Here is a 16,753-nt window from a genome sequence, read left to right on the forward strand (position 1 = left end):
AGAAAAAGAGAGGGGGGGAGAGAGGGAGGGAGAGGGGGAGAGAGAGAAAGAGACGGATAGAAAAAGAGAATAAGAGGGGGGACAGAAAGAGGGAGAGCGAGGGGGATAGAAAAAGAGAGGGAGAAGAGAGGGACAGAGAGGGGGAGAGAGAGAGAGTGGGATAGAATAAGAGGGGGAACAGAAAGAGAGGGAGGGATAAAAAAAGAGAGAGGGGATAGAAAAAGGGGGGAGGGAGGGAAAAGGGGGAGAGACACGGATAGAGAATAAGAGGGGACAGAAAGAGGGAGAGCGAGGGGGATAGAAAAAGAGAGGGAGAAGAGAGGGACAGAGAGGGGGAGAGATAGAGAGTGGGATAGAATAAGAGGGGGAACAGAAAGAGGGAGGGATAGAAAAAGAGAGGGGATAGAAAAAGGGGGGAGGGAGGGAAAAGGGGGAGAGACACGGATAGAGAATAAGAGGGGACAGAAAGAGGGAGAGCGAGGGGGATAGAAAAAGAGAGAGGGATAGAAAAAGAGCGGGGAGAGAGGGAGGGAGAGGGGGGAGAGAGAAAGAGACGGATAGAAAAAGAGAGAATAAGAGGGGGGACAGAAAGAGGGAGAGCGAGGGGGATAGAAAAAGAGAGGGAGGAGAGAGGGACAGAGAGGGGGAGAGATAGAGGGATAGAATAAGAGGGGGAACAGAAAGAGAGGGAGGGATAGAAAAAGAGAGAGTGGGGATAGAAAAAGGGGGGAGGGAGGGAAAAGGGGGAGAGACACGGATAGAGAATAAGAGGGGGGACAGAAAGAGGGAGAGTGAGCGGGATAGAAAAAGAGAGGGCGGAGAGAGGGAGAAAAAGAGACTGAGAGAAAAAGAGAGAATAAGAGGGGGGACAGAAAAAGAGAGAGAGGGAGGGATAGAAAAAGAGGGGGAGAGAGGGAGGGAAGGAGAGGGAGAGAGAGAGAGAGAGAGAGACGGATAGAAAAAGAGAGAACGAGAGGGGGGAAATCAGAGAAAGAGTGGGGGGGGCGCAGCCTGGCCTGCAGTGGATGAGAGCCCCGAGATGCGCGCCGGACGAGCTCGGGTTTGGGCTGCATCCTGGCTCCCTCGCCCTCGCGCGGTCTGGACGAAGTTTGCCGGCTTGGATCGGGACGCAGGCGGCGCTTTTTTTCCCCCATCCTCGGGCCGGGTGGGATGCTTTCCTTGGGCAAGTGGGGTGGGGGGAGGGAGAGAGAGGCTGGACCGCTGCGAAAATGGGGGAAAGGGTCGGGGGGGGGGTCGAAGGCGAGGGACGGCCGGGCGCTGAAGACCCCCTGCGTGGGGAAAAGACTGGAGAGGGTGGGGAAGAGGAAAAAAAGCATTTTGCTCCGGATCCTGATTTATATTCTCGGAGCTGGGGGTTCCCCACCTCGCCCCTTTCTCCATCTTGGGTATGAGGAGGAAGGAAGGAAAGAAGGAAGGAAGGAAGGAAGGAAGGAAGGAAGGAAGGAAGGAAGGAAGGAAGGAAGAGAGAGGGGGGAGGGATTGAGGAAAGAAGGAAGGGAGAAGGAAGGAAGGAAGAAAAAGGGAGGGAGGGAGGGAGAAGAAAGAAAGAGAGGGGGGAATTGAGGAAAGAAGGAAGAAAGAGGAAGGGAGAAGGAAGGGAGGAAGAAAGAGAGAGGGAGAAGGAAGAAAGAGAGAGAGAGGGATTGAGGAAAGAAGGAAGGAAGAAAAAGGGAGGGAGGGAGAAGGAAGAAAAGAAAAAAGGAAAGAAAGAAAGAAAGAAAGAAAGAAAGAAAGAAAGAAAGAAAGAAAGAAAGAAAGAAAGAAAGAAAACCTTATTAACTCGGCTGCTAGCACGTGCTCGGAAGAGGGTCCTCCCCAACCTTGGCTTGCCGGTTGCCACACCTCTCCTCGCCCCCCCCCACCACCACCACCATACCCCCAACCCTAGGCTTTTCCGTGCGCGGCTCCGCTGTGGTAGCCTTCTCAACGGCCTCTCCCGGAATTAATAATTCAGAGAAATGGGGCGACGTTGGGATGATGGTTTTTTTTCATCCTTGGAAGAAGGCCCTTGAAAGGCATTTTAAGAGCCTCCTTGAAGAAATGGCCCAGTGGGGGAAAAGTCCAGAAAGTGTTTTTTTTTTTTTAAAGGGGAAGGAGGTAAAATAACAGAGTTGGAAGGGACCTTGGAGGTCTTCTAGTCCAACCCCCTGCTTAGGCAGGAAACCCTACACCACTTCAGACAAATGGTTGTCCAACCTCTTCTTAAAAATCTCCAGTGTTGGAGCAGCCACAACTTCTAGAGGCAAGTCGTTCCACTGGTTAATTGTTATTTATTTATTTATTTATTGGTTCGATTTATATGCCGCCCTTTCTCCGGAGACTCAGGGCGGCTTACAATGCATTAAGCAACAGCCTTCATACTTTTGTATATACCTGCTTAGTAGGGCTTTCGGGCCCCCTTAAGTGGTGTTCTTTTTTTATACAAAGTCATTTTATTGCCCCCACAATCCGGGGCCTCATTTTACCTACCTCGAAAGGATGGAAGGCGGAGTCAACCTTGAGCCTGGTGAGATTCGAACTTGCAGTAATTGCAGGCAGCTGGCAGCTAAGTGCTACTTAACAGCATTTTAGTCTGCTGCGCCACCAAGGCTCTTTCCGACAGTTTGTTCTAAAAACTGTCAGGAAATTTCTCCTTATTTCTTTCTGAAAGCTGATTTTTTTAACTTGCAATGGGGTCTTTGGTTCCAAGGGATGTCTATTTGCTACATAAAACCCCTCTCCAATTTATTCTAAAGCCCAAAGCTGGGTCTCCGGGGAAGCTTGCCACTTGCTGCCACTCCTTTTCACACACATCCCTTCTTCCCAAAAAAAGCCCTACATCCACCCCGCTCCCACTACCCTGGGCATCTGATGAACAGAGCTGCAGCTCTGTTTTCCGAGCCCTTTAATAAAATTGGGGGCTTGGAAAACATGGAACAGGATCAGGACAGGGGTGAAATCCAGCAGGTTCTGACAGGTTCTGGAGAACCGGTAGCGGAAATTTTGAGTCGTTTGTAACCCCTAACATAAACATATCTGCAACCATACCCAGGTATCTATCACAAGCCGGAAACCCATCAAGAGGGAGAGAATCGGTTTGCTCTAGTGATTAAGGCACCAAGCTAGAAATCGGGAATCGGGGAGTTCTAGTCCTGCTTTATGTACAACGCCGTCTGGGTGACGTCCATCCTCCCCTCGCCCCTCACCTCTCTTAGCCCTAGGAAGGAGGAGGCAAGGGCAAAATCTTGCCAAGAAAACTTTAGAGACATGTGCAGGCAGTTGCCAGGAATCAAATACTGACTCAAAGGCATAAACAATATACAGTATATCTATATACCTATACAGAATATTATCTATCTACCATTATCTATTTATCTACCTATCCATCCATCCATCCATCTATCCATCATTATTTGTCTATCTGTCTAGGCTTCTGTCTAGCTCGCTTGCTCTATCTATCTATCTATCTATCTATCTATCTATCTATCCATCCATCCATCCATCCATCCATCCATCATTTATTTGTCTATCTGTTTATCTAGGTTTCTGTCTTGCTAACTAGCTTTATCTGTCTGTCTATCTATATCATTAAATGTCTATCGATCTAGATTTCTGTCTAGCTCTGTCTGTCTGTCTGTCTGTCTGTCAATAGATAGTTTTGATAGAACAATAGATAGAACATCTAGTTTGTTCAAAGAGAAAAATAAATAAGATGATAGATGATAGCTAGATGGATGGATGGATGGATGGATGGATGGATGGAGGGAGGGATGCATGGATGCATGGATGGATGGATGGATGGATGGATGGATGGATGGATGGATGGATGCATGCATGGATGGATGGATGGATGGATGGATGCATGGATGCATGGATGGATGGATGGATTTGGATGGGTGGATGCATGGATGCATGCATGGATGGATGCATGGATTTGGATGGGTGAATGGATGGATGGATGGATGGATGGATGCATGGATGGATGGATGCATGGATGCATGGATGGATGCATGGATGGATGCATGGATGGATGCATGGATGGATGCATGGATGGATGCATGGATGGATGGATGGATGGATGGATGGATGGATGGATGCATGGATGCATGGATGGATGGATGCATGGATGCATGGATGGATGGATGCATGGATGCATGGATGGATGGATGCATGGATGCATGGATGGATGGATGCATGGATGCATGGATGGATGGATGGATGGATGCATGGATGGATGGATGCATGGATGCATGGATGCATACATGGATGGATGGATGGATGGATGGATGGATGGATGGATGGATGAAAGGGTAGGCAATCTCACAGCACAAATGCTTCAAAAACCACAAATACTTTCTGATCCATAAATCAAACTGGATGTCTTCTAAGGCTTCTAAGACCTGACCTTAACTCTACTTGGAAAAGCTGGTCTTGCAAGACTGCTTACGTAGCATATGATATGAAGTAATTAAAGCTTTTAGAATCCTTTTCTCTTATGCTCCACAGACAAACCAAGTCAATTAAGGATTGCAGGATCTGCCCTTCTCAAGAAGAGTGCAAGCTCCATCTGATTTCTTGCTTTTTTTTTTAATGGGAAAAGCTTCATTTTCTCCCCCACCATGACAATTCACACACAGTTCTAATGCAATTGGTTTATTATTGGTTAGGGTGATATAATGTGAACCTGTCTGTTATGGATGGAGATAAGCGAAGTCCGTTAATTTGGTTTCTCCAACAAAGCATCATTTAAAATTCCTGGCTTTGAAAACATCGTCTGAACCAGGGATGAAATCCAGCAGGTTCTGACAGGTTCTGGAGAACCGGTAGCGAAAATTTTGAGCAGTTCAGGGAACCAGCAAATACCACCTCTGGATGGTCCCAGAGTGGGGTGGGAATGGAGATTTTGAAATATCCTTCCCCCAGGAGTGGGGAGGGAATGGAGATTTTGCAGTATCCTTCCCCTGGAGTGGGGAGGGAATGGAGATTTTGCAGTATCCTTCCCCTGGAGTGGGGAGGGAATGGAGATTTTGCTGTATCCTTCCCCTGGAGTGGGGTGGGAATGGGGATTTTGCAGTATCCTTCCCCTGGAGTGGGGAGGGAATGGGGATTTTGCAGTATCCTTCCCCTGGAGTGGGGTGTGAATGGAGATTTTGCAGTATCCTTCCCCTGGAGTGGGGAGGGAATGGAGATTTTGCAGTATCCTTCCCCTGGAGTGGGGTGGGAATGGACATTTTGCAGTATCCTTCCCCTGGAGTGGGATGGGAATGGATATTTTGCAGTATCCTTCCCCTGGAGTAGGGAGGGAAAATGGGATTTTGCAATATCCTTCCCCCAGGAGTCAGGAGGGAATGGGGATTTTGCAGTATCCTTCCCCTGGAGTGGGGAGGGAATGGAGATTTTGCAGTATCCTTCCCCTGGAGTGGGGTGGGTATGGACATTTTGCAGTATCCTTCCCCTGGAATGGGGTGTGAATGGAGATTTTGCAGTATCCTTCCCATGGAGTGGGGAGGGAATGGGGATTTTGCAGTATCCTTCCCCTGCCATGCCCACCAAGCCACGCCCACAGAACCAGTAGTAAAAAAAATTGGATTCCACCACTGGTCTGAACCCAACCACAGGGATATCTAAACCAGAGTCTGGGACTTGGTATGCTGGGTAAATTAAGTTCATGTGGTTCATTTGATAGCCGTGATTAGCTTAAGCAGTTGCGTTCTCTCTGGTTGCTTTGAAGGCTTCCCACCATCACCTACTCGTAGGTACACAAGATTCCTTCTGGTGGGACTTCAAAGGACTTCTTCTGAAGACCCAGCACAGCCCACCTGCTTGAAGCTCACCTGGGCTGAAGAGAAGATGTGAGGCCAGGGGGTTTCTTGGGGGATGCAACTGTGAACGAGGCAAAGTGGGTGGACTTTGATCCCATATCTGCAAAGACTGTTCAGCATAGATCAAATTCTGTGTTTGTGTGTGTGTGTGTGTGTGTGTGTGTGTGTGTGTGTGTGTGTGTGTCCCTTCCTCTCTCTCTCTCTCTCCTCTTTCTGTCCCTCTCTTTCTCTCTCTCTCCCTTTCTCTCTCTCCCTTCCTCTGTCTCTCTCTCTCCTCTTTCTGTCCCTCTTTCATTCTCTCCCTCTCCCTTTCTCTCTCTCCTTTTCTCTCTCTCTCCTCTTTCTGTCCCCCTCTCTCTCTCTCTTCCTTTCTCTCTCTCCCTTCCTCTCTCTCTCTCCTCTTTCTTTCCCTCTTTCTTTCTCTCCCTCTCCCTTTCTCTCTCTTCTTTTCTCTCCCTTCCTCTCTCTCTCTCCTCTTTCTGTCCCTCCCTTTCTCTCTCTCTCCCTTTCTCTCTCTCCCTTCCTCTCTCTCTCTCTCTCCTCTTTCTGTCCTTCTCTTTCTTTCTCTCTCTCTCCCTTCCTTTCTCTCTTTGTCTCCTGCTCCCTTTCTCTCTCTACTTTTCTCTCCCTTCCTCTCTCTCTCCTCTTTCTGTCCCACTCTTTCTCTCTCTCTCTCTCTCCCTTTCTCTCCCTTCCTCTCTCTCCTCTTTCTGTCCCTCTTTCTCTCTCTCTCTCTCCCTTTCTCTCTCTCCTTTTCTCTCTCTCTCTCTCCTCTTTCTGTCCCTCTCTCTCTCTCTCTTCCTTTCTCTCTCTCCCTTCCTCTCTCTCTCCTCTTTCTTTCCCTCTTTCTTTCTCTCCCTCTCCCTTTCTCTCTCTTCTTTTCTCTCCCTTCCTCTCTCTCTCCTCTTTCTGTCCCTCCCTTTCTCTCTCTCTCCCTTTCTCTCTCTCTCTCTCCTCTTTCTGTCCCTCTTTCATTCTCTCCCTCTCCCTTTCTCTCTCTCCCTTCCTCTCTCTCTCTCTCCTCTTTCTGTCCTTCTCTTTCTTTCTCTCTCTCTCCCTTCCTTTCTCTCTTTCTCTCCTGCTCCCTTTCTCTCTCTACTTTTCTCTCCCTTCCTCTCTCTCTCCTCTTTCTGTCCCTCTCTTTCTCTCTCTCTCTCTCCCTTTCTCTCCCTTCCTCTCTCTCCTCTTTCTGTCCCTCTTTCTCTTTCTCTCTCTCCCTTTCTCTCCCTTCCTCTCTCTCTCTCTGTTTCTCCCTTTCTCACCCTCCCTCCTTTTCTCTCCCTCTCCCTTTCTTTCTCTCCCTTCCTCTCCCTTTCTCTCTCCCTCCCAATTTCTTTCTGTCTCTCTCCCTCCCTCTTTCTTTCTCTCTCCCTGTCTCTCTCCCTTTCTCTCCCTTCCTCTCTCCCACCCTCTGTGTCTCTCTTTCTCTCTCCCTCTCGCTCTGTGTCTCTCTCCCTCTCTCTTTCTCTCTCTCCCTCCCTCCCTGTCTCTCCCACCCCGCTCTCTCAAATATTCCTTGTCTCAACTTAATGACCGGATGGAGCCTCCAATTTTCCTATATAGGTACTCCTCCACTTACAACAGTTCATTTAGTGTCCATTTGAACTTACAACAGCACTGGAAAAGGTGAATAATGACAATTTTTCACACTTATGACCATTGCAGCATCTCCATGGCCATGTGATTTACATTAGGGTACTTGACAGCTGGTTCATATTTATGACAGTTGCAATGTCCCCGGGGATGGAGTGGGGGGTCATGTGATCACTTTTTGCAATCTTCTGACAAGCCAAGTCCATGGGGAAAGCCAAATTCACTTAGCAACCGTGTTCCTAATTTAACAACTGCAGCGATTCACTTAACAATGGTGGCACAAAAAAGTTGTAAAATGGGGCAAAACTCACTTAATACATTTCTTATTTAGCAACATAAATGTTGGGCTCAACTGTGGTCGTACATTGTAAATATACACCCTGTTCCAGGGGTGAAATCCAGCAGGTTCTGATAGGTTCTGGAGAACCGGTAGCGGAAATTTTGAGCAGTTTGGAGAACCGGCAAATACCACCTCCGGCTGGTCCCAGAGTGGGGAGGGAATGGGGATTTTGCAATATCCTTCCCCCAGGAGCAGGGTGGGAATGGGGATTTTGCAGTATCCTTCCCCTGCCATGCCCACCAAGCCACGCCCACCAAACCACGCCCACAGAACTGGTAGTAAAAAAAAAATTGGATTTCACCACCGCCCTGTTTCTTATATGTATTAATCCCTTTTCGAAGGAGATCTAGATATTAACCCCCCAAGACTCATCATGGTCACATTTGATCCCGGAGGGTGTGTCCCCCCATTCCACTAAAAGCATCAGAAGAAGATCTCTTTGGTACCCCCAAGGGAATATGTACACGTGGGGTGCAGACGGGAGAACATGGAGGGAAAAGTCTAAAATTTGTTTTTAAATTATGGGGTATTTTAAATTTGTCCAGCCAAATTATTTAATTCGTTTTTATTCTATTTTAAATTTTTGTATTTATGTGTTTTATCCTGTGGCTGTTCACCGCCCTGAGTCCTTCGGGAGTAGGGCGGTATAGAAATTTAATCAAATAAATAAATAATAATAAATAAAAGAGTTTAGAATGGCACAGTTTCTCGTCCCTGAAGAATATTTGAGGGATGCGGGGGGGAGGAAGGGAGGGAGGGAGGGAGGGAGACGAGACTGATGGGGAGAATTCAGAAATGCAAGAAAAGGAAGAACTTGCCGAGCGAAGCCACTTACGCACAAGGATGGCAGCATTTCCATCCTACCTTTGCTGTCGCCATATCAGATGTCTCCATGCTTTCTGCTTGGCCTATCAGTCAACCAGGAGAGGAGGGGGGGCGAGGAGAAAGGGGGAAAGAAGGGAAAAGAGAACGTGAGGTGAGGTGGCAGTTAAGGAAAAGACACAAGAGTTGGCTAAAGAGCTGGAGGAGGAAGAGGAGGAGTAGAAAGCAAGTCGTCTGGCCATTCGGGGGCGGAGGGTAAGGTGTGGGTCAGAGGAGGCCTGGGAAGGAGGCCTGGCATGATCTGAAAAGGAGCAGGGGGGAAGCAGAGGCTCCTACGATCAGAGGCTGAGCCTCACGAGAGACACTGTTCCAGCTGCAAACAGATGTTTCTCGGGGCTTCCTTGGGTGGGTAGGGGAGCAAAGTTTTAACATGCAGGGGAGAGGAAGCATCTCCTCCTCGTTGTCCCAACTTCTCTGTCCACAGAGTTTTTGGGGGAAACGGACGAGTCCCTGGCCTTCTTTGGAAAGGAAGAGAGATGACTGCCAGGCCTGACTTAGCGATGGAAATGCTCAAAAAGCAAGAGGAGAAATAGGAAGGGAGAAGGGTGGGGGGGCTTGTAGGAAGGAAGGAAGGAAGGAAGGAAGGAAGGAAGGAAGGAAGGAAGGAAGGAAGGAGGGAGGGAGCAGGGAGGGAGGGAGGGAGGGAGAAGGAAGGAGGGAGGGAGGGAGGAAGAGAGAAGGAAGAAAGGAAGAAAAAAGAAAGAGGGAGGGAGAGAGAGAGAGGGAGGGAGGGAAGAAGGGAGGAAGGGAGAAGGAAGGAAGGAAAGAAAGAAAAGAAAGAAAGAAAAAGAGGGAAGGGGAGGGAGGAGGGAGGGAGGGAGGAAGAGAGAAGGAAGGAAGAAAGAAAAAAATAAAGAGGGAGGGAAAGAGGGAGAGAGGGAGGAAGGGAGAAAAGAAAGAAAGAAAGAAAGAAAGAAAGAAAGAAAGAAAGAAAGAAAGAAAGAAAGAAAGAAAGAGAGTGAGTAAGGAAGGGAGAAAGAGGAAGGGAGAAGGAAGGAAGAAAAGGAAGGAAGAAAGGAAGGAAGAAGGAAGGAAAGAAGGAAAGAAAGAAAGTGAGTGAGTGAGGAAGGGAGAAAGAGGAAGGGAGAAGGAAGGAAGAAGGAAAGAAAGAAAGTGAGTGAGTGAGGAAGGGAGAAAGAGGAAGGAAGGAAGGAAGGAAGGAAGGAAAGGCAGAAGGTCATGAGAAAAGCCACAAAGGTGCAGGCAAATGTAGAAGGAATTGATCAGCATAATTCAAAGATGCTTTAAATGGGAGCAGAAAGGAGAAGGAGGGAAGAGGAGGAAGAAGAGGAAGAGGAAGAGGAGGCAGGAGGTCTTTAATCATCCATACTGTGAAGACCAGGAAAAAAAAACTCAACCCACCTCACCCTCCCCTCCACCAAAAAAATGCCTACTTAACTGGTCCTTCCCTTCCACCAGCCTTGCCCCTTGTCAAGTCATCCTTTCAGGTAAAAAAAAAAAAGGAAAAACAAAAAAACGTTGGAGAAGGAGGGACTCTGCAGCAGAAGCCCTGCCTTTCCCAGCCAGCCCAAGCCTCCCATTGGCGGAGCCAAAATGACTTCATCCAGCCCTATTCATCATCCCGGATTTTCTCACCCCGCAGGGGATTCAGCATTTCTCCATGTTCGCCCGGATGGCAGTTCCCCTTCCTGTCCTACTTTCCAGCGGCGCATGAGAGGATGCTCACAAGAAATAGAGGAGCTAAACTCTTAAAAACAGACCCAGAAAGCAAAAATAACGCTTAAGTGTGTTGGTGGGTGTGGGTGGGTGGGAATGGAGATGCCCAGCGGCTGCAGAGGAAGATGCCTTCTTCTTTGGACCGTTTTGTTTTCTCTTGCAAACGTAAACAGTTAGCATTTCTAAATTCCCCATCACCAGCCCCTCCCCCCACCTTTGTCAACGGGCCATTAAGGCCTGAGCCAATCCATTTTACACAACAAAGATCTACTTCCTTCAGGCAGAGCCATTTAATTGTCCTTCATTGCATCACCCAGCAAGATTCAACCAAACTTAGCACACAGGCAACCTACAAAGCTAGCCGTGACCTCTGACGGCAACCAATTGGGATACTCTTCCTGTGCCCCAGGAAGTTCAAAGCCAGAGAGGGTATAAAACCTAGCGATTCTCAGCACCTCCGCCCTTTTTCTTCTTCACCCAACATCTTCAAGGCATGTGATCCATTAAAATCATATGGATTAAAATCATAGGGAGATTTTGCAATATCTTTTCCCTGCCACGCCCACCAAGCCACGCCCACAGAACCAGAAGTAAAAAATTTGAATTTCATCACTACTTCGAGGTCTTCTGGTCCAACCTCCTGCCCAACCAGGTGTCCCTACACCATTGTGGACAAATGCTGGTCCGATCTCTTCTTAAAAACCTCCAGTCCTATTTCACGAAGCGAAGCTTTCGTCTCTGTTCTTATTGAAAAACTACACAATCTAGAAAATGTTTGTATATGACTTGGACTTCCGAAGAATGTGTTCTGTGCATGTCAATGAAGGAGGAAGAGCGATTTAAAGAGGAGACAACTTGAAGATAAAACCCAGGGGTGAAATCTACTTACCTTCCCTACCGGTTCGGAAGTGCATGCACCATGCGGGGGCACTTGCTTCACTTGCGCACATGCGTGCATTACATGCATGCACAGACCCTCTGCACATGTGCAAAACCTTCTGCGCACGCACAGAGGGTAAAAAACAGGTAACTTCCTGGTTAAAACCAGGAAGTAACGACAACCGGGTGGGTGGGCGGAGCCTCGCGCTTCCGTCACTACCGGTTCTTCAAACCACGTGCCACCATCGCTACCAATTCGGTCGAACTGGTCCAAACCGGTAGCATTTCACCCCTGATACAACCAGATATTTCTTAAATTACGATGATGGTCGCCGTGGCAGCACTGGTGAAATGTAAAATTTGTTACTACCGGTTCTGTGGGCATGGCTTGGGGGGGTAATGTGACTGGATGGGTGTGGCCAATTTTTTTTTTTTTACTTTTAAAAGCATTTTTTCTACAACCTCTTCGGTGAAGAGGTTGTAAAGAAATGCTTTCAAAAGGCTCTGACGATCCCAGCTGAGTTGCCTGATCATCAGAGACTTTTTTTCTTTTAAATGCCTCTGATGATCAGGCAACTCAGCTTGGATCGTCAGAGGCATTTAAAAGAAAAAAAGGGTTTTTTTTTCCTTTTAAATGCCTCTGACGATCCAAGCTGAGTTGCCTGATCAGCAGAGGCTTTTTTTCTTTTAAAAGCCTTTGATGATCCCAGCTGAGCCGCGCAATCATCAGAGGCTTCTTTTTTTTAACTTTTAAAAGCATTTTTTCGGCCGAAGTGGTTGTAGAAAAAATGCTTTTAAAAGTAAAAAAAAAAAAAAAAAAGCCTCTGATGATTGTGCAGCTCAGCTGGGCATGAGGGGGGGGGCAGAGATTTTTGCTACTGGTCCATCGCAACCGGATTGGGAGATCCGGTCCAAACCAGGAGCATTTCACCCCTGCGTGGCAGTCCTATTTAGCAACAGGGGTTCAAAAATTGATATTGTTCCAAACACCTCTGGGGGAAAGAAAAGAAAAAAAAAAAAAGAGAGAGCAAGCAATTGTATAAGAAGGTTGCAATCCCCTTGGTTACATTTCTAATAGTAGGTAATTACAAAGGCAGCCTTCTCTCGTGAGAAAAGATGGAACATCAAGGCACGAGCTTTAGCTGCAACGATCTGGAGCCATAAATAACACTCAACGTTATTATCCTCTTCATTTGCCCCCTGAACAACATCTGCAAGATGCATTTTGATCCGGGCGTGAGGGTTTCTTGAGAAAATTCACATGCCTTGCGTAGAAGTCTCAGGAAAAAAAAACAAACATTATTTTCTCGACACCTACATCTTTACCCTCGAAGAGTGAACGGATAAATTTATTGGAAACAGATTCAGATCAGAGGTGGCACAGTTTGAAGTTCCCATAAGACTCAGAAATAGGACACCCAAATCCTAAAAATAATGCCATGAGTTATAAATACTTCCAGATACAGAGTTAGATAAGTGTTACGGGTTGATTTTTTTTCCCCCCAATCCTGGTTAACCCTATTTAGAAACAATGCATTCTTGGTCCCGTTAGTTTCAAAGTTTAGAATTATTATTTTTTTTTAATTTGATTTATATGCCACCCTTCTCCGGAAACTCAGGGCGGCTTACAATGCGTTAAGCAATAGCCTTCATCCTTTTGTATATTTATACAAAGTCAGCTTATTGGCCCCACAAACTGGGTCCTCAATTTACCTACCTTAGAAAGGATGGAAGGCTGAGTCAACCTTGAGCCTTGGCGAGATTCGAACCTGCAGTAATTGCAGGCAGCTGGTCTTAATAACCAGCTTAATAACAGGGTGCCTTAGACCACTGTACTACCAAGGCTCAATTTTGAATTCCCAATTTTGGACCATAAAGCCTCGAAAAACCTGGGGAGGAACTCAAACTTTACTTCCCTTTTTACTACCGTGTTACGATAAAGATCCAAATCAGCATTACTATCAACTTTCGCTTAAAAATATCAGCTAAATGCCCGCTCACAACTTTTTGGGTTGCTAGCCGGCCAGTGTTTATTGCTTCTCCATATATTTTATTTATTTTTTGTTTTATTTATTTTGTCGAGTACATATTAGATAATATATATACGTATAAGCATGAATTGAATACATAAAATGAATACAATTAACGGAAACATTAGGATAGGGACATATGATTCAGACGACAGTCTCAAAAGTCAAATATTTCTATCGGAGTTGGCATTATGCTGAAGAATTGCAGGACTTCAAATTTCTTAAGCACGAAGGGGAAATAAGCAACGTAAGTGGGGTAAGGTTGATTCTAGTGAGAACAACTTCTCCTCTAATATTACTATTTTCCCATTTTTTTGAGCTGGTCTTACACTGGTGAAATCAACATTTTTTTTTGTGGTTCTGTGGGCGTGGCTTGGTGGGTGTGGCAGGGGAAGGATACTGCAAAATCTCCATTCCCACCCCACTCCAGGGGAAGGATACTGCAAAATCTCCATTCCCACCCCACTCCAGGGGAAGGATACTGCAAAATCCCCATTTCCACCCCACTCCAGGGGAAGGATCCCGCAAAATCTCCATTCCCACCCCACTCCAGGGGGAAGAATATTGCAAAATCTTCATTCCCTCCCCACTCCAGGAGAAAGATATTGAAAAATCTCCATTCCCACCCCACTCCAAGGGGAAGGATACTGCAAAATCTCCATTCCCACCCCACTCCAGAAACTTCAACCAAACTTTAGCTCAGACAAACATGAACCCGACATGACCCCATGGGAATCTGACAACAGCCAATAGAATACATGTTCTTGCACAGGAACAGGAAGCTCAAGGGCAAAGTTCAAGAGAAGGTATAAATACCCCCTCTCTCAACTCCATGTGGTCAGCTGTCCAGAATTACACATGTTTGGTGGTTCTGCTTCATCGATAAATGGACCCTCTTTCCAATCAGCCTCCATTTTGTCTCCAGTGCCTTTTTCCCAGCTTGGAACTGAACCAGATGGATATTTCTTCCAACACTAGACTGGCCTGCCTCAATTTGATGGCCATTGGGTGACAGTTCTCATCTTCTCAAGTTACTTGGCCATGGATGAGAGGTGACACCCAACAGAGAAGACTGGCCTAGATCATACACCATTCTGTTTTGCCACTTATCCAGTCATAACCTGGTTAAATAAAAGCCTAGACAATATTGTGGAATTATGAAAGGCACAGAAGGAAACAGAGTTGCCCTGCCTTGTCAAACCTTTTCCCTACAAATCCAAGGTGCTTGGTTTAAAAACCATTTGTAAGCAAAAGAAGAGAGGAGATATAAGAAGAGAAAAAGGAGGAAGCCATATTGGTAGAAGGAGGATTACCGCTAAGTGCAGGAACTGGAAATGAATAAGGGAAAGGGAAAGGTTCCCCTTGCACATATGTGCTAGTCATTCCCGATTCTAGGGGTCGGTGCTCATCTCCGTTTCAAAGCCGAAGAGCCAGCGCTGTCCGAAGACGTCTCCGTGGTCACGTGGCCAGCATGACTCAATGCCAAAGGCGCACGGAACTCTGTTACCTTCCCACCAAAGGTGGTCCCTATTTTTCTACTTGCATCTTTTACGTGCTTTTGAACTGCTAGGTTGGCGGAAGCTGGGACAAGGAATGGGAGCTCACTCCGTTACACGGCGCTAGGGATTCGAACCGCTGAACTGTCAACCTTTCGATCGACAAGCTCAGCGTCTTAGCCACTGAGCCACCGCGTCCCCTTAGGAAATGAATATAGAAGTACCCAAAAATAATCATTAGAGAACAAAGCCAATGCATCTTATCTGAAGCAGTCAGTCAGCTTCAGCCTTGAAGTTTCTATTATTTGAAAAGCAAACACAAACTCTAATATTTTGAACAAAAAAACTGTCTTTCCTTGATTTGGGGACATCTTGGGGATCCATTCTCTCACCATTCAATGGTTCACTGGGCATGGCATGCTCAGAAGCCATTGGCAGAGGCAGACAAGCGCAGCTTCAAAGCCCTGATCAGGACATCACTTCCAATACGTGGCTTGAAGCCCTGAGGCAGAATCATCTCACCTCCAGTGCTCAAAACAGAGCTCTTGGCCAGATGATGCCCTATTAATCAAAGTTTGGTAGACATATGTATTCTATTTTCTATGTTCCGTTTTCACTGGGTTATTACTGTCAACTACAGATGTACTCACCCAAAGGGAGGGAGGGAGGAAGGAAGGAAAAGACAGAGGGACAGAAAGAAAGAGAGAGAGATAGAAGGAGGGAGGGAGGGAGGGAGAAAAGGAAAGAAGGAAGGAAGGAAGGAAAAGACAGAAGGACAGAAAGAAAGAGAAAGACATAGAGAGATAGAGGAAGAGGGAGGGAGGGAGGAAGGAAGGAAAAGACAGGGACAGAAAGAAAGAGATAGAGGGAGGGAGGGAGGGAGGGAGGGAGGGAGGGAGGGAGAAAAGGAAAGAAGGAAGGAAGGAAGGAAGGAAGGAAGGAAGGAAGGAAAAGACAGAAGGACAGAAAGAAAGAGAAAGACATAGAGAGATAGAGGAAGAGGGAGGGAGGGAGGAAGGAAGGAAAAGACAGAAGGACAGAAAGAAAGAGATAGAGAGATAGAGGAAGAGGGAGGGAGGGAGGAAAAGACAGGGACAGAAAGAAAGAGAAAGACATAGAGAAAGAGAGAAAGGCAGGAGGAAGGGAGGAAGGGAGGAAGAAAGGAAGGAAGGAAAAGACAGAAGGACAGAAAGATAAAGTGATAGAGAGACAGAGAAAGATGGAGGGAGGGAAGGAGGGAGGAAGGAAGGAAAAGACAGAAAGAGAAAGAAGAGAGGGAGAACAGGAAGGAGGAAAGAAAGAAAGAAGGAAGGGAAGGGAAGGGAAGGAAGGAAGGAAGGAAGGAAGGAAGGAAGGAAGGAAGGAAGGAAAGAAAGAAAGAAAGAAAGAAAGAAAGAAAGAAAGAAAGAAAGAAAGAAAGAAAGAAAGAAAGAAAGAAAGAAAGAGTCAGTCATCTGGGACACAAATCCCCTCTGTCAAATAATGAAGTCTAGCTGGATTCCACTGATTTGTGAAATCCTTTGGCTAGAGCCCACTGAGCTGGCTATCCTCTCCAAAAGGGCAAAACGATGCACCATTTAAAAGAGAGAAATTCAACAGAAGAGAATATTTGTCATTCAGGATTGGATTTTGGAGTGCCTGATGGTCTCTGAGCTTGGCGGTTTTCTCGCGGACGTTTCATTACCCAACTAGGCAACTTCATCAGTGCTGGCAACCAGGAAAGCCCCAGCGCCGAGCACTCCACAGAGAGAACGTCCATTTCCTGCCGGATCGTCTGCAATTATTTGGAGAAGACAAATAATGCAGCGGAGAGAAATTGTTCAAAATAAATAATTCAAGAGAGAGAGAGAGAGAGAGAGAGAGAGAGAGAGGAAGGGACACGGCAGCAAAGCTTCATCCAGAGCCAAGGAGGAAGAGATCTCACCCTATAGCAAGACGGGCGGCCAATAAATTTGATCAAGGAAATTTAAAAAATTGCAAGTTTGGCACAATGCCCTTTGGGGGTAGCAGGCAGGGAGAGGAGGGGAAAAGCCG

At 46.8% G+C, this 16,753-nt stretch overlaps 1 protein-coding gene across 3 annotated transcripts in view; it reads right to left on the reverse strand.

Annotated features, from left to right (window-relative positions):
- GRAMD1B (GRAM domain containing 1B) overlaps nucleotides 1-16,753 on the reverse strand; it is a 209,590-nt gene that overhangs the window by 99,524 nt on the left and 93,313 nt on the right. Inside the window, exon 2 of one of the 3 annotated variants that reach the window (XM_070952208.1) lies at nucleotides 8,620-8,663. The exons of the other annotated variants lie outside the window; for them this stretch is intronic. The gene's annotated coding sequence lies outside the window, so the exon portion shown is untranslated. The remainder of the gene's footprint in view (nucleotides 1-8,619; nucleotides 8,664-16,753) is intronic. 3 annotated transcript variants of the gene reach the window in all.

The sequence above is a fragment of the Pituophis catenifer genome, unplaced genomic scaffold (assembly GCF_029215685.1).
Source record: "Pituophis catenifer annectens isolate HBS135680 unplaced genomic scaffold, rPitCat1.0.hap2 SCAF_12, whole genome shotgun sequence".
NCBI classification, from domain to species: domain Eukaryota; kingdom Metazoa; phylum Chordata; class Lepidosauria; order Squamata; family Colubridae; genus Pituophis; species Pituophis catenifer.